General features: G+C 47.5%; 1 protein-coding gene and 1 long non-coding RNA gene across 2 annotated transcripts in view; both read right to left on the bottom strand.

The window, feature by feature from the left end:
• The window catches only part of LOC135902292 (chitinase-3-like protein 1), an 830,286-nt gene that overhangs the window by 357,973 nt on the left and 446,835 nt on the right, over nt 1–25,478 (bottom strand). The gene's annotated exons all lie outside the window — the stretch shown is intronic.
• On the bottom strand, nt 12,270–13,702 carry LOC135902289 (uncharacterized). The gene is made up of 3 exons (XR_010564478.2): nt 13,631–13,702; nt 13,421–13,505; nt 12,270–12,369 (listed from the first exon to the last, which is right to left on the bottom strand). It is a non-coding gene; the product is annotated as an uncharacterized lncRNA (long non-coding RNA).

Genomic DNA, 25,478 nt, shown 5'->3' with positions numbered 1-25,478 from the left:
CCGACAGCCGGCACTACAACCTCCGACGACGCTTCGTCGAGTACCAACCTGGCGACCGTGTTTGGGTCTGGACCCCGATACGCCGACGAGGACTCAGTGAGAAACTACTCCGACGCTATTTCGGACCCTACAAGGTCATCCGACGTATTGGCGCTCTGGACTATGAGGTCGTGCCAGACGGTATTTCGCATTCACAGCGGCGCCGCGCACGATCTGAAGTGGTCCACGTGGTGCGCCTTAAACCCTTTTACGGACGCTGACAAACTTCACAATTTTTGTTCTTTTCTTTGCTACGAGTGCTTTTGTTTACCTTCGTTTGTTTGCAGCATCGGGTCGATGCTTTTTAAGAAGGGGGGTATTAGCACGTGTACGTATCTTTATCGGGCGACCACGTTTCGCCGCTTAACAAATGTAATCGCACAGCGAGGGACGCGCCTGCATGTATTCGACGTTTCTGAAAAGTTATCGATGCTTCTACCCGGCTGTCTGTTGTCGCCGAAACCTTGTGTTATCTGATTTCATCGCGTAACGCGAATGGTGTAGAACTTTGTGGAAGGCACGCGGGTCCGAACGATTAGTCTGGAACATTCGACGACTGCTCTATAAAAGCCGACGCGCTTGACCCGCTGATCAGATTTTCGACGATCGCCGACTGTGTTCGCTGCTATCGTTGTGCTTTAAGTGTAGCCTGTTTTGTGGGCGCAGGTTCGCCCAATAAAAGCTAGTTTTGTCTTTCACAGTACTGCTACTGTGTTCCATAACGTCACTACCACGTGACAGTATTAACTAAGGTAAGTGCGCTGGGCAGCATGTCAGTGTTGGGCCATCCTAACCGACTTCACTCCTTCGCTACGCAGTTCTTGGTGCTGTCTTGGATTCTGAAGCTAACACCATGCTTGGAACAACCTGCCTGGATTCCACTGCCTGCCGATGAGGACGTCCCGCATTGCCATGGCGAGCTGCGCCGGACCTACCTCTAAGGAACAACGGAGTGCGCATCACAGATTACGCTACTTCTGTCGCTGCGGTGTCATCGGCTGACGCCCTGGCTCCCTGGCACACTATCTTCGATTGACAGCGCCATCGTCCCTCGGATTCCCGATATAAAGTCTAGACAAACCATCGCCACGCTCAGTGGGCTCGGCGGCATGTCAGTGATGGGCCATCCTAACCGACTTCACTTGCTTCACTTCACTTCACTTGAATTGCTGTTGCCTTTTCGCTAAGCGCACTGGTTACCGAACATTACTCGTTCTACCGAGCCCACGGCGCTCTCTGTGTATAGTATTTGACTGTGCTCGCATGCTATTGAAATCACTTTAGTTGGCAGGAGATATTGAGACTAATCCTTGACCTAGAAATGATCCAACTGTACTTCCTGCTGATATGCTTGATGTTCTGAGGACGTTGGAAATCGGGCAGTCGGCCATGCTTGAGCAGCTAAATTCATTAGGTCAACCCTTGTTGATCAAGAGAAAACGTTCAGCAAACTGGGCACACGCTTGACCAAGATTGAACCCGACCTGTTGTCACTTTCGAATATAAAGTCCCAAGTAAACCACATAGAAAGCCTCACTAATAGTAGCGCTGCTCACGTAACTGTGCTTACTGACCGCTATAATGAGATAGAAAACAGATCTAGAAGATGCAACCTGGTTTTTTACGGTCTCAAGGATGCGCGGATTGAGTCGTGGCGTGTTTCTGAGGAATCAATAATTGAGCACTGCCACAAAAACCTAGGCCTAACTATTCAAAAAGGTGATATAGAACGTGCCCACAGACTTGGCACTTTTCAGGAGGGAAACGGAGGCCAATAATAGTAAAATTCGCCCACTTTAAAGATAAAGAAGGCATCCTTTTCTCAAGCGGTAAGCTGGAGGGCACCGAATACGGCATTAGCGAAGACTGCTCCCCAGAAACCCGTCTGGCGAGGAGACGTCTAATCGAATTTGGAAAAGCGCAGCAATCTCAATTGAAGCTCCGTTACGACAAAGTTATCTCAGGCCGAAAAACATACGTTTACGATCACGCTAAAAAGTCGGTCGTTGAACGTCAATTCTAGCAGCAAGTGCAAAAGCCACTGAGGCCGACTCAGCGTGTTAAGCACAATCTATCGTTGCTCTACACTAACATCCGCAGCCTGACACCCAAACGGGATTCTTTATGCAGCCTCATTTCCTCGTGATCCAGTAACATTGTTGCACTAACGGAAACATGGTTATATTCAACAATACTTGATTGCAAAATTCTTCCTGATCTACCAGAGTTTGATATTTTTCGCAAAGACAGGTGCGATGGAACCCGTAGTGGCGGTGTGGCTATTACTACTTTTTTTTTATTCGAAAGCATGTCCTTAGGCATAATACAAAACATATTAAAAATACACGAAAAGATTCGACTCGTGCAAACAATTTAAAAGTGAACGATGATGGGGTCCATGAATCCAACGTTCAAGGTCGGGTGGGCGGCCAGGCCGAAGGCCTGTTGCCCGGAGGTGGTGGAGACGGCTTAGATGAAGCCCCGGGCACGTCCATAATAGGTGTGTCACTGTCACATTTTGGATTCCTGTGTTGCAAAATGGGCACGTTGAGCCGTAAGGACCATGAACGTAACTTCCTCTCGGCGGGTTAACCAACCAGGGAGGTCTGACCCACACGGAGGTATGAGAGCTCGCGAGGTACGTCGGAGGCTTTCCTTTTCCCGGATCAGTCGTCCACAGGCGTCTTCAGGAAAATGTGGAAGTGGGTATGTTGTAATCTGTGGGTGGGTTGCCATATTTGCTTCAAGGAGACCCCGCAGGGCTGCTCGAGGCACCCACTGGACGCGTATGAGGATATTGGTAGCGGCAGCAAGACGGTGAATGCTATCTGAGAATAGAGTGGACCGAGACACCCTACGTTGTCGTCGATGCCTTCAGTCGAGTCTGTGCGAATGATGAGTTGAGAGTATCGAGCATCTTGAACAGTAGGTAGCAACGCGGCCAAGCCGTCTCGTATGGCAGCAAGCTCGGCAAGGTAGGCCGGTGGTGCAGGATCGGCAACATACGAGCACGTTTGGCCTGCCTCTGGTATCAATAGACACACGAGAGCTGTGTGAATCATGGTGCCATTACCACGGGCATCAGTGTATGCTACAAGAGTCGCATCGTCTTGGTTGTCATCGGCGTGATGAAGGCGGGAAACATGGGCATTCGCCTGACGAGGAACCGGGCTATGCAGACGACCAAGAGGCTTATTGTCACTTAATTGTACCCTGTTCCACGGAGCTGAATCGGGTCTCGTAGATGCTGGATTGTGTATTTCGTGTCCCATGTACCGGGCCAGTGAAGCAGCGGAGCCGAAATATGATGGCTTTAGGGCACGCACGCATCGACGTTGGTGCACGAGTTCGTGAATAGTGTTGAGTTGGGACTCGGCCTGTAGGGTTGGCAACGGAGTGAGACGTGGTAGTCCCGTTATGGCCCGCATAGCTTCGTTATTAATGGCCTCAAGGCAAGCCCATCGTGCCTTCGTGAGATGATGAAACTGGGCTCTGTAGACGAGTCGTGGTTGCAATACAGAACGGACAAGAAGGCGAGCCATGTCGGTGCTCGCTCCGCCTGATTTCTTCGCAATCCGACGTATCAACTGTATTGTTTCTGCGGCCTGTTGCTTTCCATTCTTGACACATGGTCCCGCAGATCCGGAATCCGGAGGAATTCATTTCAAGGCCGAGTACACGGAGAGTTGAAGCCTCGTGTAGTGGTTGCATATCCAGAGTTAACTGAAGAGGCCGGAGTGCCAGTAGACGGCGCCCATACTTGTTCGCTACTGACATGTATGTCGTTTTGTCCTTGGAAATGTCAAGGCCTATCTGAGCACACCAGTTGTGCGTCATGTTTAGGGCCTCTTGGAGCGCTTGTTCTTGGTGGCAGATTTCAGGATCAACTGACCAGACAGTGATGTTATCTGCGTACATTATGTACTGTGCGTTATGTATCGTGGCTAGCTTCCAGGCTAGTGCTAGGAGAGCAATATTAAAAAGGACTGGTGCGAGCACAGATCCTTGTGGGACACCCCGATGTGCGACGAACTGACCTACTGCTTGGCCAGCCAGGCGAATGGAGAAGGTGCGAGCGCACAGGAAGGCTTCGACGAATGTGCACACACGGCTAGGGAACTGAAGCCAATGGAGAATTCCGACAATTGTTTCGTGACTCACATGGTCGTACGCTTTACGAATATCCATTGCCAGAATCGTGCGAATTCTTCGGGAGCGGCCTCCGATGAGAACCATAGAAGATAGGTACGCAAGGCCATCCTCTGCGCCTAGATGAGCACGGAATCCGATTTGGCCAGGATGATACCATGAGTACCGCTCGAGCCACCATCTAATACGTGTCGCGAGCATACGCTCCATCAGCTTGCCTAACGTTGAGGTTAGTGCTATTGTTCGCATATGAGCGATATTATCTTGGGGTATTCCGGGTTTGGGAATAGGGACCATTTCTGCATGCCGCCAAGAATCGGGAATGACTCCTGTAGCCCAAGCTTCATTTATGACCCCCAACAGCACTTCGAGAACCTTGCCTTCCATGTTTTGATAGAGCTCATACGGTATGCCATCCGGTCCTGGTGCCTTGCATGGCGTCGACAGGTCGATTGCCGCTAAAGATTTCGCTATAGTGAACGCAGCTTGTATACTCTCGATGTCAGAAAGCGTAGGCGGCGTGCCTGCGTCCGCGGGAAGGCAGTTTTGAACAACGAAGCGAGGCGGCGCTGTGCCCAAAGCCGGAAAAAAGGTGTGGGCGACAGTTTCTGCGAATACTGCTGGTGTCTGGCCCGATGCTAACAGGGCGCAGGCTGCGGGCTCTGGAGGGCGCCGACCACGTTCCATTACTCGGAAGGTGCGCCAAATGGAGGCATTGGACGACGAAGGTCCGAGAGAAGAGCACCAGTCCATCCAGCGGCCACGTTCTAAGCGGTGTTCATGGCGCCGAGCTACTGCAGTAAGGCGTTGGGCATCTAAGCGAAGGGTATTTGATGCAGGGTCACGTTCTGATGCAAGTTCTGCTTGACGACGCGACGCCCTGAGACGCAGAAGTTGCAAATCAGGAGCGGTTCGCGATTCATCAACCCATGACGTACGTGTCGCCTCAACTAATGCCGCCTTAAGACAATGAGACGGGTCCACCATGAAGTTGGATACATTGCTTATTGATACCGCCCTGTATCGATCCCAGTCCACCACTCGACATAGTCGGCGGAGGCGGCCTGTTCCGCCCGAAGATAAGCGAAGGTGAATCGGATAATGGTCGCTACCCCAGCAGTCGGGTTCACATAACCACGAGACGGTCGTCCTTCCTAGCCACCAAGATAAGTCAGGTGAGTGTGGCGGCGCGCGAGGGTGGTCTCGCCGACGAGTAGGCACTGACACAATATTAAGCAGAGTCAATTGGGCGTCCATAAATGTGTCCAGCACACATGTACCCCGCGCACTGGAAATAGCGTATCCCCATGTGGTGAGGGGCGCGTTAAAATCTCCTGCTACCATAATGGGGCAACCAGGATGTTTCTGTCGTAAGTGCGCTAGCCAGCCGAAACACAACCGAGCCGCACGACCGGTGTAGGGGCGGGCATAGTATGAAACGATGCGTTGGAAACGAACCAATTCGGACACGACTTCTTGCCACAGAGTACAGTACCATGAAAGATCAACGCGAGTCTGATGAAGAGTGCATCTTACATACGCTGCAGCCTTTCCTGGAGGGACATCGGGCGTAGCACTCCTACGGTCCAACATCGAAGGCGATGAGTATGCCACAAATCCTGGAATGGGTGGGAGGCCGTTGGATTCTTGAAGCAGTAGAGCCCAAACACGGAGCTTGAAGACGTAGCAGCCATCATAGATTAAGGTTGGCCAGTAGAACCGAGGTGAGATGCTGGAGCTGTTGCGCAACGAAGCGCAGGAGTTCTTGGGGTGAAAGAGGCTTCGACACAGATGCCGGGTTAGCCATATGAGCAGGACTAGACGTCGACGGTGAATGCGACGGCCGCGCTCCGTCATGACGACGCCGGAGCACTGTACGGCGTTCCTTGAGACGTTGGATCTCCCTTTCAAGGTTGGCGAGGCGAGCGTCGATCTCGAACTCTTCGTCTGCCAAAGGAAGCGGCGTGTCTTCTATCGATTGAGATGCCCGTTGCGGTCGTGAAGTGGACGACCTAACAGCTGCGCTATAGGTACGAGTGGCAGCATCACTTGTCTCTGTACTTGCTTTTGTCACCTGGCTAGCGTCCTCTTCCAGCGAGGCCAGAACGGCGTAACGGTTGTACACAGGGACTTCTTTAATTGATGAATCTCGAGGGGTCCTTGCTGGCTGTCGAGAATGGCGTTGTCGAGCCTTCTTAGTGACCTTCAACTTCGTAGGACACGTCCTGGAAGTGATGTCATGATCGTTTGTTTGGCATAGGCCGCATTTAAACGATGCCGACGGTTCAGGCTTCATGGTGTCGTCCTTAGGTGGGTAGGGGCAGGATGATTTCATGTGTCCCTGTCTAAAGCAAGAGTAGCAGTACACAACGGAAGGCTTGAACGGACGCGGGCGCAGTACGCAACCGTAATACAGGATACGTTCAGGTGGGGAATTAGGACCTTGAAGCGGGATTAGGCACGTACGACCGCTGCCTAGGTAGCGAGAAGCCACGACCTTGTGTGTGGGACACGATAGTTCCTGCAGGAGCCTCTCGGGTTCTTCGTCAAGGTCAACGCCATTAACCACGTAGCGTTTTAAATCGGTACCACTGGCGAGGTACGCCTGGATTGGAAGGACACACTCTTCGGAGACTTGTATTTGTTGCAGTTCTTCGAGTTTATAAACTAGTGCCATAGCAGACACCCATACTGAGACCGTATTAGTGGGTTTGTGTAGAGCAAAACCTTGAAATCGGGAAGTCTCGAGGCAAGCGTCCAGGGCCGCTTGAATGATACGGTTGTGCAGAGTTGACATCTCATATCTAGCACGAGGCTTGATAACCACTTTGTACCACGATGTCGTTGGTGACTCCAGAGACGTGCGTGTCGGTCGTGCGGGCAGGCCTTGTGATGAGCGAGGTCTTTTCGGGGCTGCTGGAGCTACATTTTCATCCGATGGAAGGCCAGTAGCTTCCTTCGTTCTCTTGGCTGAGGTGTGCGCCACGACGGCAGGGCTGTTCTGCTCCATGTTGGGGGTACCCATGCTCAGGGTACCGCTTTCGCACGTTGCACTTGCCCCACGAAGGAGATGTTCCTGGCTTGGATTGCAGTTGCATCGGCAACGCTCCGCTCTTTCGACGCAGCGGACAGCAGCTTGGATGCTCCGCGCCGACGCGGCGAGTGCCGCGGGGGCACTCGCACTCGCGAAGCCGTGCAAGAACTGGAGTTGGACGACGCAGCAGGAGGGTGTAGATGACGGCGGACCTTGTAGATAGGCGCCAGTAGTAATTACGAACCACCAAAGCGGTCCATGAACAACAGAGTTCCAGTAGCGGGGAAAAGAAACCAGCAAACGGGGCGCAAATCCGGAGCTACGAAAAAAACCTATTGCTACTCATTGCCAACTTAAGTGCTCTTTTGTAAATACAGGGAACCCAAGCTCAAGTTTGGGCGCGCGACGACAGCGCGCACTGCTGCCCCAGCGAGCGATCAGTGCAAAACTGGGGAAAGATGGCGCCCACGCCGCCAGGCGCAATCAGTTTGCAGGCGGCCACTGCACGTGCGCGCCCGCGCTATTCAGTCGAGCCGGGGCACTGGCGCGTCGCGCCGCCACCTGGGCAACGTTGTCAAAAGGCTTCTTGCGCGAAGTTGAGTTTCCACAATGGCAAAAGCGGCCCCGCCGAAGCGAAAGCGCGGTCCGAAGTACTGCTCTGTCGTGGGCTGCTGTGTCGTAACGAGCCCCTAATTTTCGTACCTTCAGTACTGGCACAGTTACTTCACTGAAGCAGTGCATTCTACAGCATGAATGTTTTTCTAACTCATTTGGGAAAAGGTCGGAGACATCTCGTTCTAGGCGTCTCTTTGGCTTTCCGCTTGGCTTTCCCCATGTCTGTGGCTGGCTGATGCATTAATTTACTTCTTTATTGTTGACGTAAATGCACAGCGCCGCGGCGTGCTCGCACTGAGCCGTAATGCCAGCTTTGCAGGTGCATCTCCTTCTCGAAAGCATGAATTCCTCTTTTCATGGCACGACCACTGCAGCTATGAAAGAATGAAAATAAAGGCGAGACAGTGAAGCCATTTGCCACTACTTTTCAAATGCAGCTGCCTTCCAAACTTGCCTCTACAAATATTCAGCAACATGACATGGTGCGCATTTCCAAAGCTAACTCCAAGTTTGCCCCTCTGCCACAATACTCCAGGCTGCCCTATAAAGCGAAAATAAAGGCAACATAATATGCTTACGTTTACTAATATAAACACTCAGCACAATGTTTCGAGTTTGCGTTCACCAGCGCGCTAATTACGCGAGCGCATCACGCGCACGATACCATATCGCGGCTTTAATTCTGCATCACCTACACTGAACTGCGTTCGCGCAGCAGGTTTTATGCGCCTGTAAAGCCGATACCTTCACAAAACTCGAGTGCAGGCATAACGCGACCGCCGGAATCAACGAGGTGAGCAGTTCAACTAGCTTCGCAGTGCTTAAATTTCAGCTGCCTCGCCACCAAGTCAGTGGGTGATCCTTCAACGGGCGAAGCACAAGTGTTGTATCTTCCCAGGCTTTTCAGTGGGATGCCATGGCCGTACAATATTTTTTTTTTCGCACGCCGCACACGTTCGACCCCGACAGTAGACGACAACAACTGTAAGGCTGCTTTATCAAAACAACTAAGGCATACGCTTCATATTCGACAACGAAAAACATCGAGAGTGCGCGGCTTCATTTCGCAGTGTGTATAGACAATCAGTATTTTTAACATATGACAGAATGACCCTCACCTCGAGGTACACGTCATACACGATGTTGTCGCTCACTTGGGAAATACATTTTGCATTGAGCTGTGCATCGTCGCCGTTGATTGTCTGCTCCACAGAGTTTACGTGACTGACGAGCTTTTCTCCTTTTATCAGGTTGGCTTTCCTGAAATAGCTGGCCTATCTTTTTGAAGCCGCATTGAAGGCGATACATTGTGACGCGCCGCACGTGCAAAGCGAGGAGAGGGCCCTGCACGTGCACAAAAAGCGAGCGGCTGCAGCGCGGCGCAGCAGATATGCGCAGTGGATTTTCCCAGTTTCGACTTTTTCTGCCACAGATGGCGCTACCCGTCAGGAGCAGTGGCGCCGCTCGCGGTGCTTGGGTAGCCTATAAGAACGCCTCTAGAAATGATTTGGACGTGCTGCCACGCCACTTCACCACGCACGCTCATCGGCTGTAGCTATCGTCCACCCTGCACTGATAGCTCCTTTCTTTCGTCTTTTCACGATGCGCTGTTTGAACTAACAACGGCTTATCCTAACACCTCCATATTGCTACTCGCGGACTTCGACTTTCCAACTATAGATTGGAGTAACGTTGCGTCTTGTCTAACACAAACAAGCATGGCTAGCAAATTTATAAACATTTGCTTGCTGTTCGGTCTATCGCAGCTTGTTAATAAACCTACGCGAATAACTCCACACTCATCCAATATCCTAGATCTCGTCTTAGCGTCGCACCCCGATAAGATGCCTCCTCTTACGTACTTCAGTGGTCTTAGCGATCACACCGTCATTAGTACCACGTTTCCTTGCAATATACTCAAAAGTGAAATATCAAAGAAAGTACTAACACTATATGATAAAGACAATTATTCAAGCATTAATCGTGACCTTTCTATCTTTCATGAGCAACTTGCCCTCACATATCAGCAGCGGTCGACTGAGAGTAACTGGGCACTATTCACAACAGAAATGCTGCGTTTAATAGGTCTTTACATTCCAACTATCATGATAAATGAACGAGCGCGTTCCCCCTGGTTCAACACTATTTGAAAGCGCTTAAACAATAAGAAAAAACGATTATTTCGTGTAGCCAAGTGCTCAGGTTCTTGTTCTGCCTGGGAAAAATATGAGAAAGCTACTAAAGAATATAACTCATTAAAAACACACACAAAACGTAATTTCTTTTCTACTACCGTCCCAAACGTGTTGCACTCTAACCCGCGGCGTTTTTGGAAAACGATGAAACCCGAAACTAACAGCTCTATTTCTCTATGCCATAATTGTGGCTCACCCATTCCTGACTCAAATGTTCCTGATGCCTTGAACCTTGCATTTTGTTCAATGTTTACAAAAGCACCTACCAATGAACTACCAGATTTACCATTTTTCGATTTTACTCCAATGGAAGGTATTAATTTTAGGCCGGAAGGCATCGTTAAGGTAATAGATGGCCTGAAGTGCTCATCATCCTGTGGGACCGATGGCATCATTGCCAAAATGTTAAGAAATACGAAGTATGTCTGTAGTTGGATCCTCTGTATAACCTTTCAGCAATCACTTGACACAGGCATTGTACCAAGAGAGTGCAAAACAGGGAAGGTCATTCCAGTCTTCAAGAAAGATGATCGGTCTTCCCCAGGTAACTACCGCCCCTTTTCACTCACCAGCGTATGTTCCAAAATCATGGAACATGTCATTTACTCTCATGTTGCTAACTTCCTAACTTCAGTAAAGTTCTTTCACCCTAATGAACATGGCTTCAGGAAAGATCACTCATGCGAAACGCAGTTAGCTTTATTTATTCATGATATTCATTTACACCTCGACTCTAACATTCCAACTGACGTCCTGTTTTTAGATTTCGAAAAGGCATTCGACAAGGTTCCACACTCTCGCTTTTACTAAAATCATCACGCCTAAATATCGACCAACTTGTTTTTAACTGGATCCAGTGTTTTTTAACTAACCGAAAAGAGTTTGTATATGCTAACAACCTTACATCTTCCGTTTCCTCTGTTCTATCTGGTGTACCTCAGGGCACTGTTCTTGGGCCACTCCTATTTTAAATTTACATTAATGACCTGCCATTCACTGTAACCTCTGCAATACGTCTTTTCGCTGATGATTGTGTCCTATACCGCCCTATCAATATCGTCGCAGACGCATCTACCGTTCAGGAGGACCTCTTTCATATTCAAGACTGGTGTGCTACATGGCTCATGTCCCTAAACGTTAGTAAGACTGTGCATATTTCATTCCATCGTCGACCTAACTACATTGCCCCTGCCTACAAGATTAACAATTGCACTATATCTACTACTGACTCCTTCAAGTACTTAGGAATTCACCTATCCAAACATTTGTCTTGGGCAAATCACGTAAGCCACAAAATTATATCCGGCTAACAAAATTCTTGGTTATCTTCGCCGTAATCTCTTCATGGCACAACCACCCGTGAAATCAGTTGCCTATAAAACGCTTGTGCGACCAAAACTTGAATATGCATGTGCTATCTTTGACCCTTACCAAACTAATCTCACTAAAGCCCTTGAAAGCGTTCAAAACCTTGCTACTAGATTTATTTTTTCAGATTACTCATATCACACTAGCGTTTCATCAATAAAATCTAAACTAGACTATCGCCTCTTGCCTCTCGTCGTCGCATCTCTCGCCTATGCCTCTATCACAGGTTTTTTTTTTATTCCATACCTCGTGACAGCCAGCTGGTCCAGCTGGCTCATCGTGTTCGTCGAATAGGCCATCCGAACTCCGTAATCCCACCACAAGCCCGCACCTCTGCGTTCCTGCAGTCATTCTTCGTCCCAACTGCCCGAGACTGGAATGGCCTTCCCAGACAAACTGCACTCATCCGCGATACAGCACGCTTTAGATCTGCCATTGAGTGTTCCGACTCATCTTTCTAATTTCCACATCATATATCCCGTCTTTTACATGCCCACCCCTCATGTAATGTCCTATTTTGGACCCTTGAGGTATCAATAATTAAATAAAAATAAGTAGAATCAGGAACACCTTAGACTTCTGTCAACCAAAGGACCAGGCAGGATTCCGTAAAGGCTAATCAACAATAGAACATATTTATTTATTTATAATTAATTTGAACCTCAAGGGGCCCTGGCGGGACATTACATGAGGGGTGGGCGCAAGAACGGCGGTTAACAATTAATGTTACATGAGAATCATGACGATGACATGGCTTCCTCGATGGCAGTCTTGAAATGGACTGGATCAGGGATTTGTGCTAAGTGACAGGGAAGGTCATTCCAGTCGCGAGCTGTGTGGACAAAAAATGATTTCTGAAGTGTAGTTGTTCGGGAACGATGCGGGATGACGCTGTTTGGATGGCCTGTGCGGGGTGTTCGACGTACTGGTAGGATGAGGTTGCTGTCACGGGGCGAGCAATGGAAAAACCTGTGATAAAGGCAGAGACGTGAAATTCGGCGACGGGAAGCGAGAGAAGGAAGTTTTGGTTGCAATTTCAAGGCGGATATGCTGGAGTATCGAGAGTAGTTTGAAAGAATAAAGCGAGTGGCACGATTCTGAACAGATTCAAGGGCTGAGATAAGGTTAGACTGATGGGGGTCAAATATTGCGCAAGCGTATTCAAGTTTAGGTCGTACAAATGTTTTATAAGCTAGTAATTTTAAGGAAGGAGGTGTCATGCGCAGGTTACGTCGGAGATACCCAACTGCTCGATTAGATGAATTTATTATGTGGTTAATGTGGCAAGACCATGTTAAGTCACTAGCAAGGTTAATGCCAAGATACTTAAAAGAGTTAGTGGAAATAATAGTAGTATCGTTAATTTTATAAGTAGGCGGAGTATAATTTCGGCGGCGGTGAAAAGAAATTTGTGCGGTCTTTGTAGTATTTAGGGACATTAGCCATTTAGTGCACCACCGCTGCATGTTATCCAGGTCATTTTGGAGGATGTAAGCATCATCGGCGTTAGTTATGGGGCGGTAGAGCACACAATCATCCGCGAAAAGGCGGATACTAGATGTTACTGTGGAAGGCAAGTCGTTAATGTATATTAGAAAGAGCAAGGGGCCAAGAACCGTGCCTTGAGGTACTCCTGAAAGAACGTGTGAGTAGGATGATGAGAAGCCATTAGCGGAGACAAATTGCATGCGGTCAGTCAAAAAGCTTCGAATCCAGTTCAAGACACTAGGATGAATGTTTAACAAGGACATTTTAAGCAAAAGGCGGGAATGGGGTACTTTATCGAAAGCTTTCTCGAAATCTAGAAATAGCGCATCAATTGGGATATTGCGGTCAAGATAGGAATGAATGTCATGCAGGAACAAAGCTAATTGGGTTACGCATGAGTGGTCTTTCCGGAATCCGTGTTGGTTTGGATGAAAAAAGTCGGCCGATGTTAGGAATGTGGCAACATTAGAGTAAATGACGTGTTCCATGATCTTAGAGCATACACTGGTTAACGAAATGGGTCGGTAATTACGTGGGGATGATCTGTCACCTTTCTTGAAAACCGGAATGACCTTCCCAATTCGCCAGTCATGTGGAACTGTGCCTGTATCAAGCGACTGTTGAAAAATGAGGGAAAGAATGAGACTACAAACATGTTTAGTATTCTTTAAGACTTTCGAATTAATTCCATCGATACCGCAGGAAGATGAAAATTTTAGTGAGTCGATAATATTAACAATACCATGTGCGTTGAAGGTGATGCCGTCCATTGGTGGATGCGGCAAAGGCGCAGGATCAGTGAAATCACGAGTTGTTTCCTTAGTAAAGACTGATGAGAATGCATGGTTCAAGACATGGGGTACGTCGGATACGCCTACTGGTGAGCCAGTGCTGTCAATGAGAGAAATAGTAGTATCAACATCAGGGATGATTGTTTTCCAGAAGCGCTTAGGGTTGCTTTGTAGCATTTCAGGGAGGGTAGTAGAAAAAAAACGGAGCTTAGTTTGGGTAGTGAGATCGGAATATTGCTTGGCAGTGGTGTGGTATTTGCTCCAGGCACATTTGGTGTTAGATAACTTGGCAGAACGGAAGAGGCGCTTTTTCTTGTTATTTAAACGCTTTAGTTTAACATTAAACCACGGAGAACGTTTTCGCTCTGTTATGCTGATGGTAGGGATGTAAAGTCGAATCAAACGCAGCATTTCTGACTTGAAGAGAGACCAGTTCGACTCGGCAGAACGTAAGTGGTAGGTAGAAGCAAAATGGTTATGGAAAACAAGGAGGTCACGATTCATGCTAGTGTAGTCTCCTTTGTCGTACAGCGTTAGTACTTTTTTTGGATTTAGGACTTTTGGTAACGCTGGTAGAAAAGGTAGTGTGAAGTACAACGTGGTCACTAAGGCCCGTAATGTACGAAGGATATTCACAGGATATTCATAATGTACGAAGGTGATATTCACACTATCAATCAGGTGATAGAGAAATGTGCGCAATATAACGAATCGTTATATACAGCTTTCATTTATTACCAGAAAGCGTTTGATTTAGTCGAAACCTCAGCAGTCATGGATGCATTACGGAATCAGGGTGTAGACGAGCCGTATGTTAAAATACTGAAATATATCCATAGCGGCTCTACAGCCACCGTAGTCCTCCATAAAGAAAGCAACAAAATCCGAATAATGGAAGGCGCCAGGCAGGGAGATACGGTCTCTCCAATGCTATTCACAGCGTGTTTACAGGTGGTATTCAGACACCTGGATTGGGGAGAATTAGGGATAAGAGTTAATGGAGAATACCTCATTAACTTGCGATTCGCTGATGATATTGCGTTTCTTAGTAACTCAGGGGACCAATTGGAATGCATGCTCACTGACCTGGAGAGGCCAAGCAGTAGGGTGGGTCTAAAATAAATCTGCAGGAAACTAAGGTAATGTTAAACACTCTCGGAAGAGAACAGCTAATTACGATAGGTAGTGAGGCACTGGAAGTAGGTAGTTACCGGTAGTGGCCGCGGATCTGTATCTTGAGACTGAAATAATCAGAAGAATAAGAACGGGCTGGGGTGCGTTTGGCAGGCATTTTCAGATAATGAACAGCAGGTTGCCATTATCCCTCAAGAGAAAAGTCTATAATAGCTTGTGGCATGCCCTAATCCTCTAGTATTTACCTCTTCCATAATCATCGTGGGTGCCACTCGTATTGTGTAGATCTCTATTGAACTCCTCAGCCAATTCAACTATCGTATCCATATTAGTAATAATATTGCCGGCTTTGTCTCTTAACGCATACATCTGATTCTTGCCTATTCCTAGTTTCTTCTTCACTGCTTTTAGGCTTCCTGCGTTCCTAAGAGCATGTTCAATTCTATCCAAACTATACTTCATTATGTCAGCTGCCTTACGCTTGTTGATTAACTTGGAAAGTTCTGCCATTTCTATGCTAGCTGCAGTGTTAGAGGCTTTCATACATTGGCGTTGCATGATGAGATCTTTCGTCTCCTGCGACAGCTTACCGGTATCCTGTCTAACGAAGTTACCACCGACTTCTATTGCACTTTCCTTAATGGTGCGCATGAGATTGTTGTTCGTTGCTTCAACACTAAGGTCCTCTTCCTGAGTTAAAGTAGAATACCTGTTATTTTATCTCTTACTGCTGCCTCATTGATCGGCTTCGTGTGTACCGGTTTCTTCTGTTCTATGGTCAAGTCTAGTATAACTCGAGAGATAACAGGGATAACGGCTGATAAATTAGACAAGCATTGGTTAGCGTAAGCAAACTGTTGATGGTGTCTCAGAAAGTTGCGTATTCATTGCAGAACCCAATGGTTAAGATAAAGACACGATAGTTTAGGAAGAGCCGTTCATGAGGAACCTTGTCGAAAGCCTTCGAAATCTAGGAAGAGGGCATCTATACGTACGTTTTGATGAAGGCATGAGCTGATGTCAGTGATGAAGAGAGCTAGTTGAGTCTTGCAGGACATGCCTTTCTGACAACTATGTTGATTAGGATTAAAGAAATTAGCGGATGTTGGATACTTGTCAACATGAGAATAAATTATACGCTCCATTAGTTTGGAACAAACACTCGTCTGGGCAACTGGACGGTAGTTATTGCCCGATGATGATTATTTTTGGTACTGGAATTATCTTACCAATTTTCCAGTCTTCTGGGACCACTCCATATGATAATGATTGCTGAAAGATATGGCACAAAAATACACTAGAGTTGTGCGCAGCGTTCTTGAGCATCTGGGAATGGATTCCATTGATGCTGGCCGAGGACTTAAACTTGAGGGATTCTATTAGCTTGGTGATAGCCAATTCTTCAAGTGTTTTGCCTGGCATCATCGGTTGGTTGAAGTAAGGATTGTCTGGGAGGTCAGTTTTGAGTTTAGAAATGAACACGGAAGAGAGTGTAGTACATTGGGTACTTTGTGTTCGGGAACACGGTTCTTGTTGTTATCATAAATTAATAATCGTTTACGGTTATTTGGGCTAATGTATTTTGAGAATTGCCTTGGATTGTTTTGCAGCATGTTAGAGATTGTTGTCGAGTAGAAGGTTTGTTTAGTTGTTGAGGCCAAAAAATAAGATGCCTTTTCACTGGCGTATTATTTTTTTCGGGCAGGAGCTGTATTGGAATGCTTGGCTTTCGGAAATAATCTCTTCTTTTTATTGTTTAGTTGTTTTATTGTGTTGTTGAACCATGGGGATGAATGTCCCTCCGTTAAGGTGATAGTTGGTATGTAAATCCCAGTGAGTGCGATCATTTTAGTTTTGAAATGCGTCCAGTTAGTGTCTACTGTGTGCTTCGGGAAATCTAAAATATACGAGCTGTTGAATTGGCTTAGTGCATTGTTAATACTGATCTAATCAACTATATCGTAAATGGTTATTTTCTTTTTTTGTTTCTTTTTCCTCTGAGGCAGTTGCCAGGATAATTTTGCATGCAGTACTGAGTTATCACATAGTTCTAGTGGATGTGTTACAGAAGAAACACAGTCGGGATGGAATGTTAAGATAAGGTCGAGTATGTTAGAGCGCTATTCGCTTTTTCGCGTTGGGGAAGATACTAACTGCGTCAAACCGAAGGTGGAGCATGCGTTAATATAAAACATTCGAGGTTATTCTTAGACAGTGTTATGGATGGTTCGGGCCATGTTATGCCAGGAAAGTTAAAGTCACCTAAGAAGTGTAGTTGTGCATGCCTAAATAACGTCGTAACATTTTGCAGTGTCTCGTGGCAGTGAATAGTGAAAAAAGCATCTGCGTCGGGGGGTCGATAGCATACACCAATACTAATTTGTAGGTACTGCGCAACACGAATAAAATTTCTAGAGGTGAAGTCATATTGACAATGTAGAAAAAGAGGCTGCGATGAGCAGCTATCAGAACACCTCCTCCGCGTTTGCATACACGATCGCGCTTAAAGATGTCAAAATTACGGAAGAAGGAATTAAGCTCTGTGTTATCGACGGTGGAATTCAGACATGGTTTGTTAGTACTAGAAGCTTGCAATCAGAAGAAGCGATGGGGCTACAGAGTGCTTCGCTTTTAGGCAACACGCTATTATTGTTGGAATAAACAAGTGATCCATGGATGCTATCTGGTTTTGCGGTAGAACATCATGGTAGCTGTTATGTTGCTATACCTATATTTGTGGTGTTGTCATATTTGTAAGTTCTGCTCTCCACGATTAGTTTATCGTGCCGAAGTTTACAAGGCTTCTGCTGTGGCTTGCGAAACTCGGTTAGTTCTTTACGTGCCTGCCGAGTGTTAGCTGATTAGTCTTCTGATATGCTGTGATTAGACCCTCTTATTTGGGTAGCATTTGAAAGAATACGTTGTTTTACTTGGAAATGTGCTATTTTGAGAATTATAGGTCTGCTTCTATTTGAGCTTTATTTGCCAATTCGATGAGCGCGCTCGATATCTAAAGGGTCTAACTTGAGGTAAAGCTTAGAAGTACAAAGTTCCGCAATCTTATTCTCCGATCCTTGCCAAGTTTCTGGCTCAGTGTCAGCTACCCCCCAAAACCCAAGGTTAGAACGACGAGCCCTATCTTCTGAATCGTTTAATCGTGATGATACGTCGGCAATTGCTTTTGTGTTTTTATCGACCACTGTCCTGATACATCTAACTTCGGTCTTCAGTGCAGTTACAGAGTAAGCATCTTCTTCACTTTTTGTTGATACACGCGCACTGAACAAATGGGAAAACTCCAGTTCCCCGACTTATTTGTTCGGGGACCTGGAGGACCCAAGCACTCCTCAAGATAATCGCCTATATATATATATATATATATATATATATATATATATATATATATATATATATATATATAGATTACCAGCTTTTCAAGAACGCCGTAGCTAACATTGTATAAGTAGACGCACTTGTTAACTTTTATTGCAATACTTCTCTTCCTTGTATCACATTTCCTATTTTTTCTTGTTTTGTATGCCTGTAACCACTCCCCTCTCCAATGCCAATGGCCCTGAGGGTACAGGAAATATATATATATATATATATATATATATATATATATATATTTGAAAGGGATCAGTTTTCTGGCCCTGTACCACGACGTCGGCGTTCTGACTACGATTATTATCCACGACGTTCCCCATCTCCACAGGACTTCAACACTGCCGGTTCATTGCGTTTCCCGCGTCGTCGCTTTCCATCACCGATGCGGCGCTCTTATTCCCCTCTACGACCGGCTACTTCATCCTCCGATCACCGCCTGGAAAACTAAATGGTGCAGCTTCAGGAGGGAAAGCTGCATCTTTTGGACAACGTGAAACTCCTCCGGAGCGCCCGTCAAATGTACTTTTGGTGTGTGTTTAAGGTGTCCGAATCGAAGCCCTGGTTGACACAGGTGCATCGCTTTCCGTTATTAGTGCTGACTTGTGTTCTCGATTGCGAAAAGTGAAGACACCGTATAATGGCCCTCCCCTTCGTTGTGCTAATGCAGTTCTTGTACAGCCCTCCAGTGTTTGCACTGCGCGCGTTTTCATTGATGGCATCCTCCACCACATCCAGTTCGTCGTGCTGTCTTCGTGCACTTACGCGATGATTTTGGGATGGGACTTCCTGTCCTCCGCCTCAGCTTTCATCTCTTGTCGTCAGCGAACTATTCATATGACGGTCACTGAATCTTCGTCCGCTGTGAATGCTCATAGCCTGCGTTTTGTCACGTCAGCCGACTGTTTCATTCCCGCGGGCAATGAGCATATTCTGACACTGACTTCCGACACTATTATTAATGGTGATGTGTTCCTATAGAAGAAATAGCCGAAGCACAACGCATCTCGCAGCTCGAACGCCTGTCGACCACCACGACGGGAAGACACATTATGAACACGCTCGGCATAACGTACCACAACCAGCACGGCCAGAAAATGCAAATCCCCAACAAAATCAGAGAGACCATTACGGTGGCAACCATCCCAAGAAACGTGCACCCCGATTACAACCGAGGTAGACGAAAGGCAAGAGCCGAGGCTCTGCTCCGTTCATTCGGCATGGACAGAAACGCGCGCTTTGTCGACGCAGCCGAATATGCGAACGGCCAAACATACGCCGCCGTAGTCATAAACGCAGAATCAAAAATCAGAACCACATGTAGTGTATACACCAAACACTCAGAAATAGCGGAGGAAGTAGCGATTGCGCTAGCCCTCACAGAACAGGAATGCGAAGTCGTACTAAGTGACTCGCAAACGGCAGTAAAGAATTATGCCAAAGGTCGAATTTCTAAGGAAGCCATGTCCATTCTGGCCAAAGCGGGCAGATCCAAAACCGCGAGCTCGAGGATCATATGGTTCCCCGCGCACGTCACCACGGAAGGCGACGCGCTCCCGAACCTAAACGAGACGGCGCACCGGACGGCGCGAGACATGACCCGCCGCGCCGAACAGGGCAACGCCTCTCGCACGATAGCGAACGCTTCTCGAGCAGAACGGGACAGGCTCACAAGATACAACGACATCACCAGTGCATATTTGAATGCCAGAAGGATATACCCCCCGCCGAGTCCCAAATTGAACAGGAGGCAGGCCGTCGCCTGGCGACAACTCCAGACAAACACGTTCCCTAATCCATTCCGTCTCAAACGCATCTTCCCAGATAAGCATCAGGACGACACGTGCAAATTGTGCCAGGAAGGACCAGCAACACTCAAACACATGCTGTGGGAGTGCAATGTAGTTATAGGAGGGATGGCAGTTAATCCGGAGACCCTGTCGTCGAGGTGGGCCGCCGCTCTGCGCAGCTCAGACCTCGGAATCCAGACGTGGGCAGTCCAGCAAGCCCGTGAGGCGGCGTTGAGGCAGGGCCTTGACGTTCCTCCATGGGAGACCTGAGCCCGGGTCGCGTTAAACCTTGCCGGACGTACAAGAAAGTTGTATCCATCCATGCATGTGTTCCTTGCACCGAGCGGTTACTGCATTTCTGGTGGGCTTAGCCTTACTCCTAGCCTAGTACGGTTTCAGGATGGTAGAGCGTTAGTCGCTGTGCATAACCCTACTTCTTCGCCAGTTGTGCTCTCCAAGGGCTCTACTGTGACATGCTTTACTGACACCGAACCTCTTTCGCTGGTACCGCTTCACACCGAGTCACCACCTTTGTCTACCACAACTGATTATCACACTGCTGCCGCTGCTTTAACGGCCGCGATAAATCCCGATTTGACCACTGCGCAGAAAGAAGACCTTCTGGCACTCCTGTACAAACACAGAGCCTTATTTGACGTCCACTCCAAGCTTCTGGGGCACACTTCCGTCGCAGTACATCGCATCGAAACCGAAGGAGGTTCGGTTGTACGCCGCCGCCCGTATCGCGTGTCTTCCGCAGAACGGAAAATCATTGCGGATAACGTTGATGACATGCTCAAAAGAGACATCATTCGGCCATCTTCCAGTTCTTGGTCGTCTCCTGTCGTGCTGGTTCGCAAGAAAGACGGCTCTGTACGATTCTGCGTCGATTCTCGAGCCCTTAATAAGATCACGCGCAAAGACGTGTATCCGATGCCAAGAATTGACGATGCCATTGAATCCCTCCAGGGTGCAGAATATTTCTCTAGTCTCGACCTCCGATCCGGATACTGGCAAATCCCCATGCACGAAGCCGACAAGGACAAGACAGCCTTTGCAACACCAGACGGACTTTACGAGTTCAACGTCATGCCATTCGGTTTATGTAGTGCCCCTGAAACATTTGAACGCATGATCGACACAGTTTTACGTGGCCTTAAGTGGAAGACCTGTCTGTGCTATTTAGATGACATCGCTATTTATTCTACAACTTTTCGTCAGCACCTTGAGCGCTTGGACGAAGTTTTCACATGCATTTCCAACGCTGGACTCCAACTCAACACAAAGAAATGCCATTTTGCCAGAAAGAACATCAAAGTGTTGGGCCATCTTATCAGCAAAGATGGCGCTCGACCAGATCCCGAAAAGGTTGCTGCCGTGCTTCGCTTCCCTCGCCCTGAAAATCAAAAGCAATTAAGAAGTTTCTTGGGCCTGGCATCCTACTTGCGCCGCTTCATGAGTCATTTTGCGGCCGTGGCGTCGCCGCTACACAAGTTGCTCACGTCGGGCACTGCTTTCCCTTGGACAGATGAATGCGAACTTTCTTTTCAAGCCCTCAAACAGGCATTAACCACCGACCCTGTCCTCTGTCACTTCGATGAGAACGCACCAACTTGCTTGCACACCGACGCTAGTGGCCATGGGATCGGTGCTGTACATTTACAGCGTGATACCACCTCACGAGAGAGAGTTGTTGCCTATGCCGGTCACGCACTAACACCTGCCGAGAAGAATTACTCGATCACTGAACAGGAATGTCTCGCAGTAGTTTGGGCGATCCAAAAATTTTGACCATACCTTTACGGACGCCATTTCACGGTCATAACCGACCACCACGCCTTATGCTGGTTGTCGTCAATCAAGAATTTGTCCGGACGCCTTGGTCGCTGGGTGGTACGCTTACAAGAGTACGATTTTGACGTTGTCTACAAGTCTGGGAAAAAGCATCAAGATGCCGACGCTCTCTCTTGCTGCCTGCTGCCGCTATTAGCTTCGAGTACATCTCTCCATTGCTCGCCACTTGATGATGCGACTAAGTCGTCACTCCCGTTATTACCGTTATTACCTCTATCGGTTACTGACACGTTATCTTCCAATCGCGTCACTCACCTCGCCTCGTGTCAACGTTCTGACCCCTACTGCGACAGCATCATCCAACGCCTGTGCGGAGCTACATCTGCACCAAATGCCAGATTACGTTGACAACTTCGACTATTTAAGCTTGACAACGATGTGCTGTACCGCTACATATACAACTCCGACGGACGCCGCTGGGTACCTATTCTTCCACGTTCGATGCGCACACAAATCCTTGAAGCCTTGCACGACGACCCATCTGCTGGCCATTTGGGATTCCACAAGACATACCACCGCGTTAGGAGCCGTTTCTTTTGGCCAGGCATGTCTACCTTTGTGGCCAAGTACGTCGCTTCTTGCGTTCAGTGTCAACGGCGGAAACGACCGACTTCGCCTCCTGCTGGGCTTTTACAGCCCATCCCATGTCCCGAGACACCATTAGCCATCGTTGGGATAGACTTAGTCGGCCCTTTGCCCATAACGCCAGCGGGTCATCGATGGGTCGTGACAGCTGTTGACCAGCTCACACGTTACGCAGAGACCGCTCCCCTACGCTCCAGTTCGGCCTCCGACGTTGCCACCTTCTTTCTAGATGCCATTGTGCTGCACCATGGTGCACCTCGTGTACTGTTAAGCGACCGCGGCAAGACTTTCATGTCAACAATGCTCGCAGAAGTACTCGGAGCTTGTGGCACAGTTCATAAGACAACATCCGCATATCACCCACAAACAAATGGCTTAACCGAGCGATTTCATCGCACACTAATAGATATGATATCAATGTATATCGGGCCAAACCACGACAATTGGGACAAACTTTTACCTTTCGTGACTTTTGCTCACAATATCGCTATCCAACGAACTACGGGATACTCACCTTTCTACCTAGTTTACGGCCGTTCACCGACATTCACTATCGACGCCGCTTTCTTCAATGCCCCAACTGACACCTCAGCCAGTATACCCGAACAGTTCGTCTCGAGACTTGAGGAATGCCGTCAACGTGCTCGCTTCAACACAGAAGCCAGTCAGCTGGATCGCAAGCAACGTTACGACATCTCTCGTCGCGACGTCTCCTTTCGTCCTGGAGAGGAAGTGCTCCTTTGGACGCCCATTCGTAGACCCGGTTTGTGCGAGAAGTTTGAATCCCGCTTTCTTGGACCATATATTATTAACGCACAAACATCTCCCGTGACCTATCGCGTTACTCCCGTAGACATTTCTTCCGACCATCGTTGTCGTGGTTCGGAGATCGTTCACGTTTCGCGCCTAAAACCATTCGTTCGGCGTTCCCCTCCTGGCTAAGTCGCGGCCTGGCTGGCTGCTTGCGCGTGCGGGGTAATTAGTGGGAGCATTATTCATACGCTTCATATTCTCACCTGTACATACTCATCATCACCGTTTTGGGGCCTGGTGGTGGGGCTCTCACTCGAGAGAATAAAGAAGAGACTGGCTGCCTAAACCTCGTGTCACAATATATATATATATATATATATATATATGAAGTGGTGCGTAGAATATGAAAAGGAGTAATGGTATAAGCACAAGCGTTCGCAAATACCATTCAGTGCTTAAAATCGGATATATTGTCGGTGCAGGAAGTTACCAAAAGATCGGTAGGTCCGTTGGCTTTGGGAGCCCATGGCCGAACCACGCATGAGGCAGTGCATGGTGGCATAGGTTGGGCTTCTTTTGGAGTCGGAGAAGCGCAAAGCAAAATTAGTTTTAGAAGAAAGACTACGGAAGATGGATGAAAATTATTCGGTGGCTAAAATGCGCAAGTACATGTAGATAAACATTGTGTACACACACTTGAGGAAGAAGTCAAGAAAGTTGTTAATCAAGTAGAGGGCAATTTAATGTGTATACAGGTTCATTATTTCGAATTTGTATGGAATTTTTGAAAGTAGCATGTTGCAGCTAACGCAGTTCTAGTCCTTGAGTTCGATTATAATTTTAGGCAGATAATATTTACACTAGAAATCGAAAGACACCTTCAACAAATTAACAAAAGTCCGCTAATTATATATCTAATATAAGTACGACACATAATAAAATTTACAAATTGCACCCGGTGTACTTGTAGGGCATGCCCGCTTGTAATGAATTTCCAGAATGACGCCCGTTTGGAGTCATGCGCCATGAAAGTTGCCCTAAAGATACACTGTTGTTCTACTAACTTTTTAAACCAAACGCTCTGTTAAGCATCGAACAACAAATGTAACTCGAACGCCCATGCATTTGCTTTTACATCTTGGGAGATCATGTCTCGAAGCTGGTGTGATTCTAAAAATTAATTTTGAATTGATAGCTATTGCAAGCCCACTGGATACAAGTTGCAAAATGAAATATGTGCTCTAACGTATCTGGGAAGTTAATTATTGAACTTGTGTTTATATGTATATGCGTTTCGATTTATCTTGCTGGTAATATCTGCCTTTTCAGATAATCAAGCTCAAGGACAAGAATAATGCTATGTCTCACAGATGATGTTTAAAAAATTCTGTACAACTTAAAAATTATCACCCTATATAGACAACCGAGAGCGTCCAGAAACAAAGTGAGAGAGACAGATACAGTGAATTGGATTCAAAGAATTGAAAGAAACTTTACCGTGGAGATTTACAACAATTTGAAGAAATAAATTAGAAAGGAAAAATGGGGGAAGTACCTAGCTATTTGAGGCTCGAGCTGGTTGCCTGAGGACAAAAACATATCGCAGCAAATGTTCACAGCTAGATAAGGCACGTGTATGCTGCAGAGGAAATCCGAAGACCACTGAGCACTTCCTGATGAAATTGAAAGGGATTCACCCGCCGAGACTCTTGGGTAACGTGGACCTTTCAGAAGCGCTTGGGTTTAAAGTGGATGGATGTACCAACCGGCCAGCAAGTGAGATATGCAGGAAACGTTTAGAGTATTGATGAAAACAAGCGTGGAAGAGATTGTATGAACAGAACGCCCACAAGAAATTGTCATTTTTTAAATAGACGACTGCGTTTATGTCGTGGCTACCGTTGTGGCGCCCATATGCGTGATGGCGCAAGTCCAGTCACTTCTTCCGCCATGGGGCTCTATGACTACTGCCCGCTACATGGCTCCCGCACTAGCGATGAAGGCACTGCCGTTGAGTGGTTTAAGTGGTGGAGATGGCACTGCCAGAGTCTAGATGAGCTGGCTTTAAGCGGTCAATGGAAATTGTCTGTTTGCATCCGCTGACAAGAAGTGTGGAAAACTTGGCGTCACGCTTCAGGACGTTGAAGGGACCGTTGTAAGGAGCTTGTAAAAGAGCGCGAGTAGTGCTGTAACGGGTAAATACGTGACTGCTATGAAGTAAAGGTCGGCTCATGTAAACATTCCCGCGGTAGTTACGAAGAGCCGGTGGTGTAACACTGGCCATTGTAATGTGACGCGG

Source organism: Dermacentor albipictus, chromosome 6 (genome assembly GCF_038994185.2).
Source record: "Dermacentor albipictus isolate Rhodes 1998 colony chromosome 6, USDA_Dalb.pri_finalv2, whole genome shotgun sequence".
Classification (NCBI taxonomy): domain Eukaryota; kingdom Metazoa; phylum Arthropoda; class Arachnida; order Ixodida; family Ixodidae; genus Dermacentor; species Dermacentor albipictus.
This window is presented reverse-complemented; position numbering and strand designations above follow the sequence as displayed.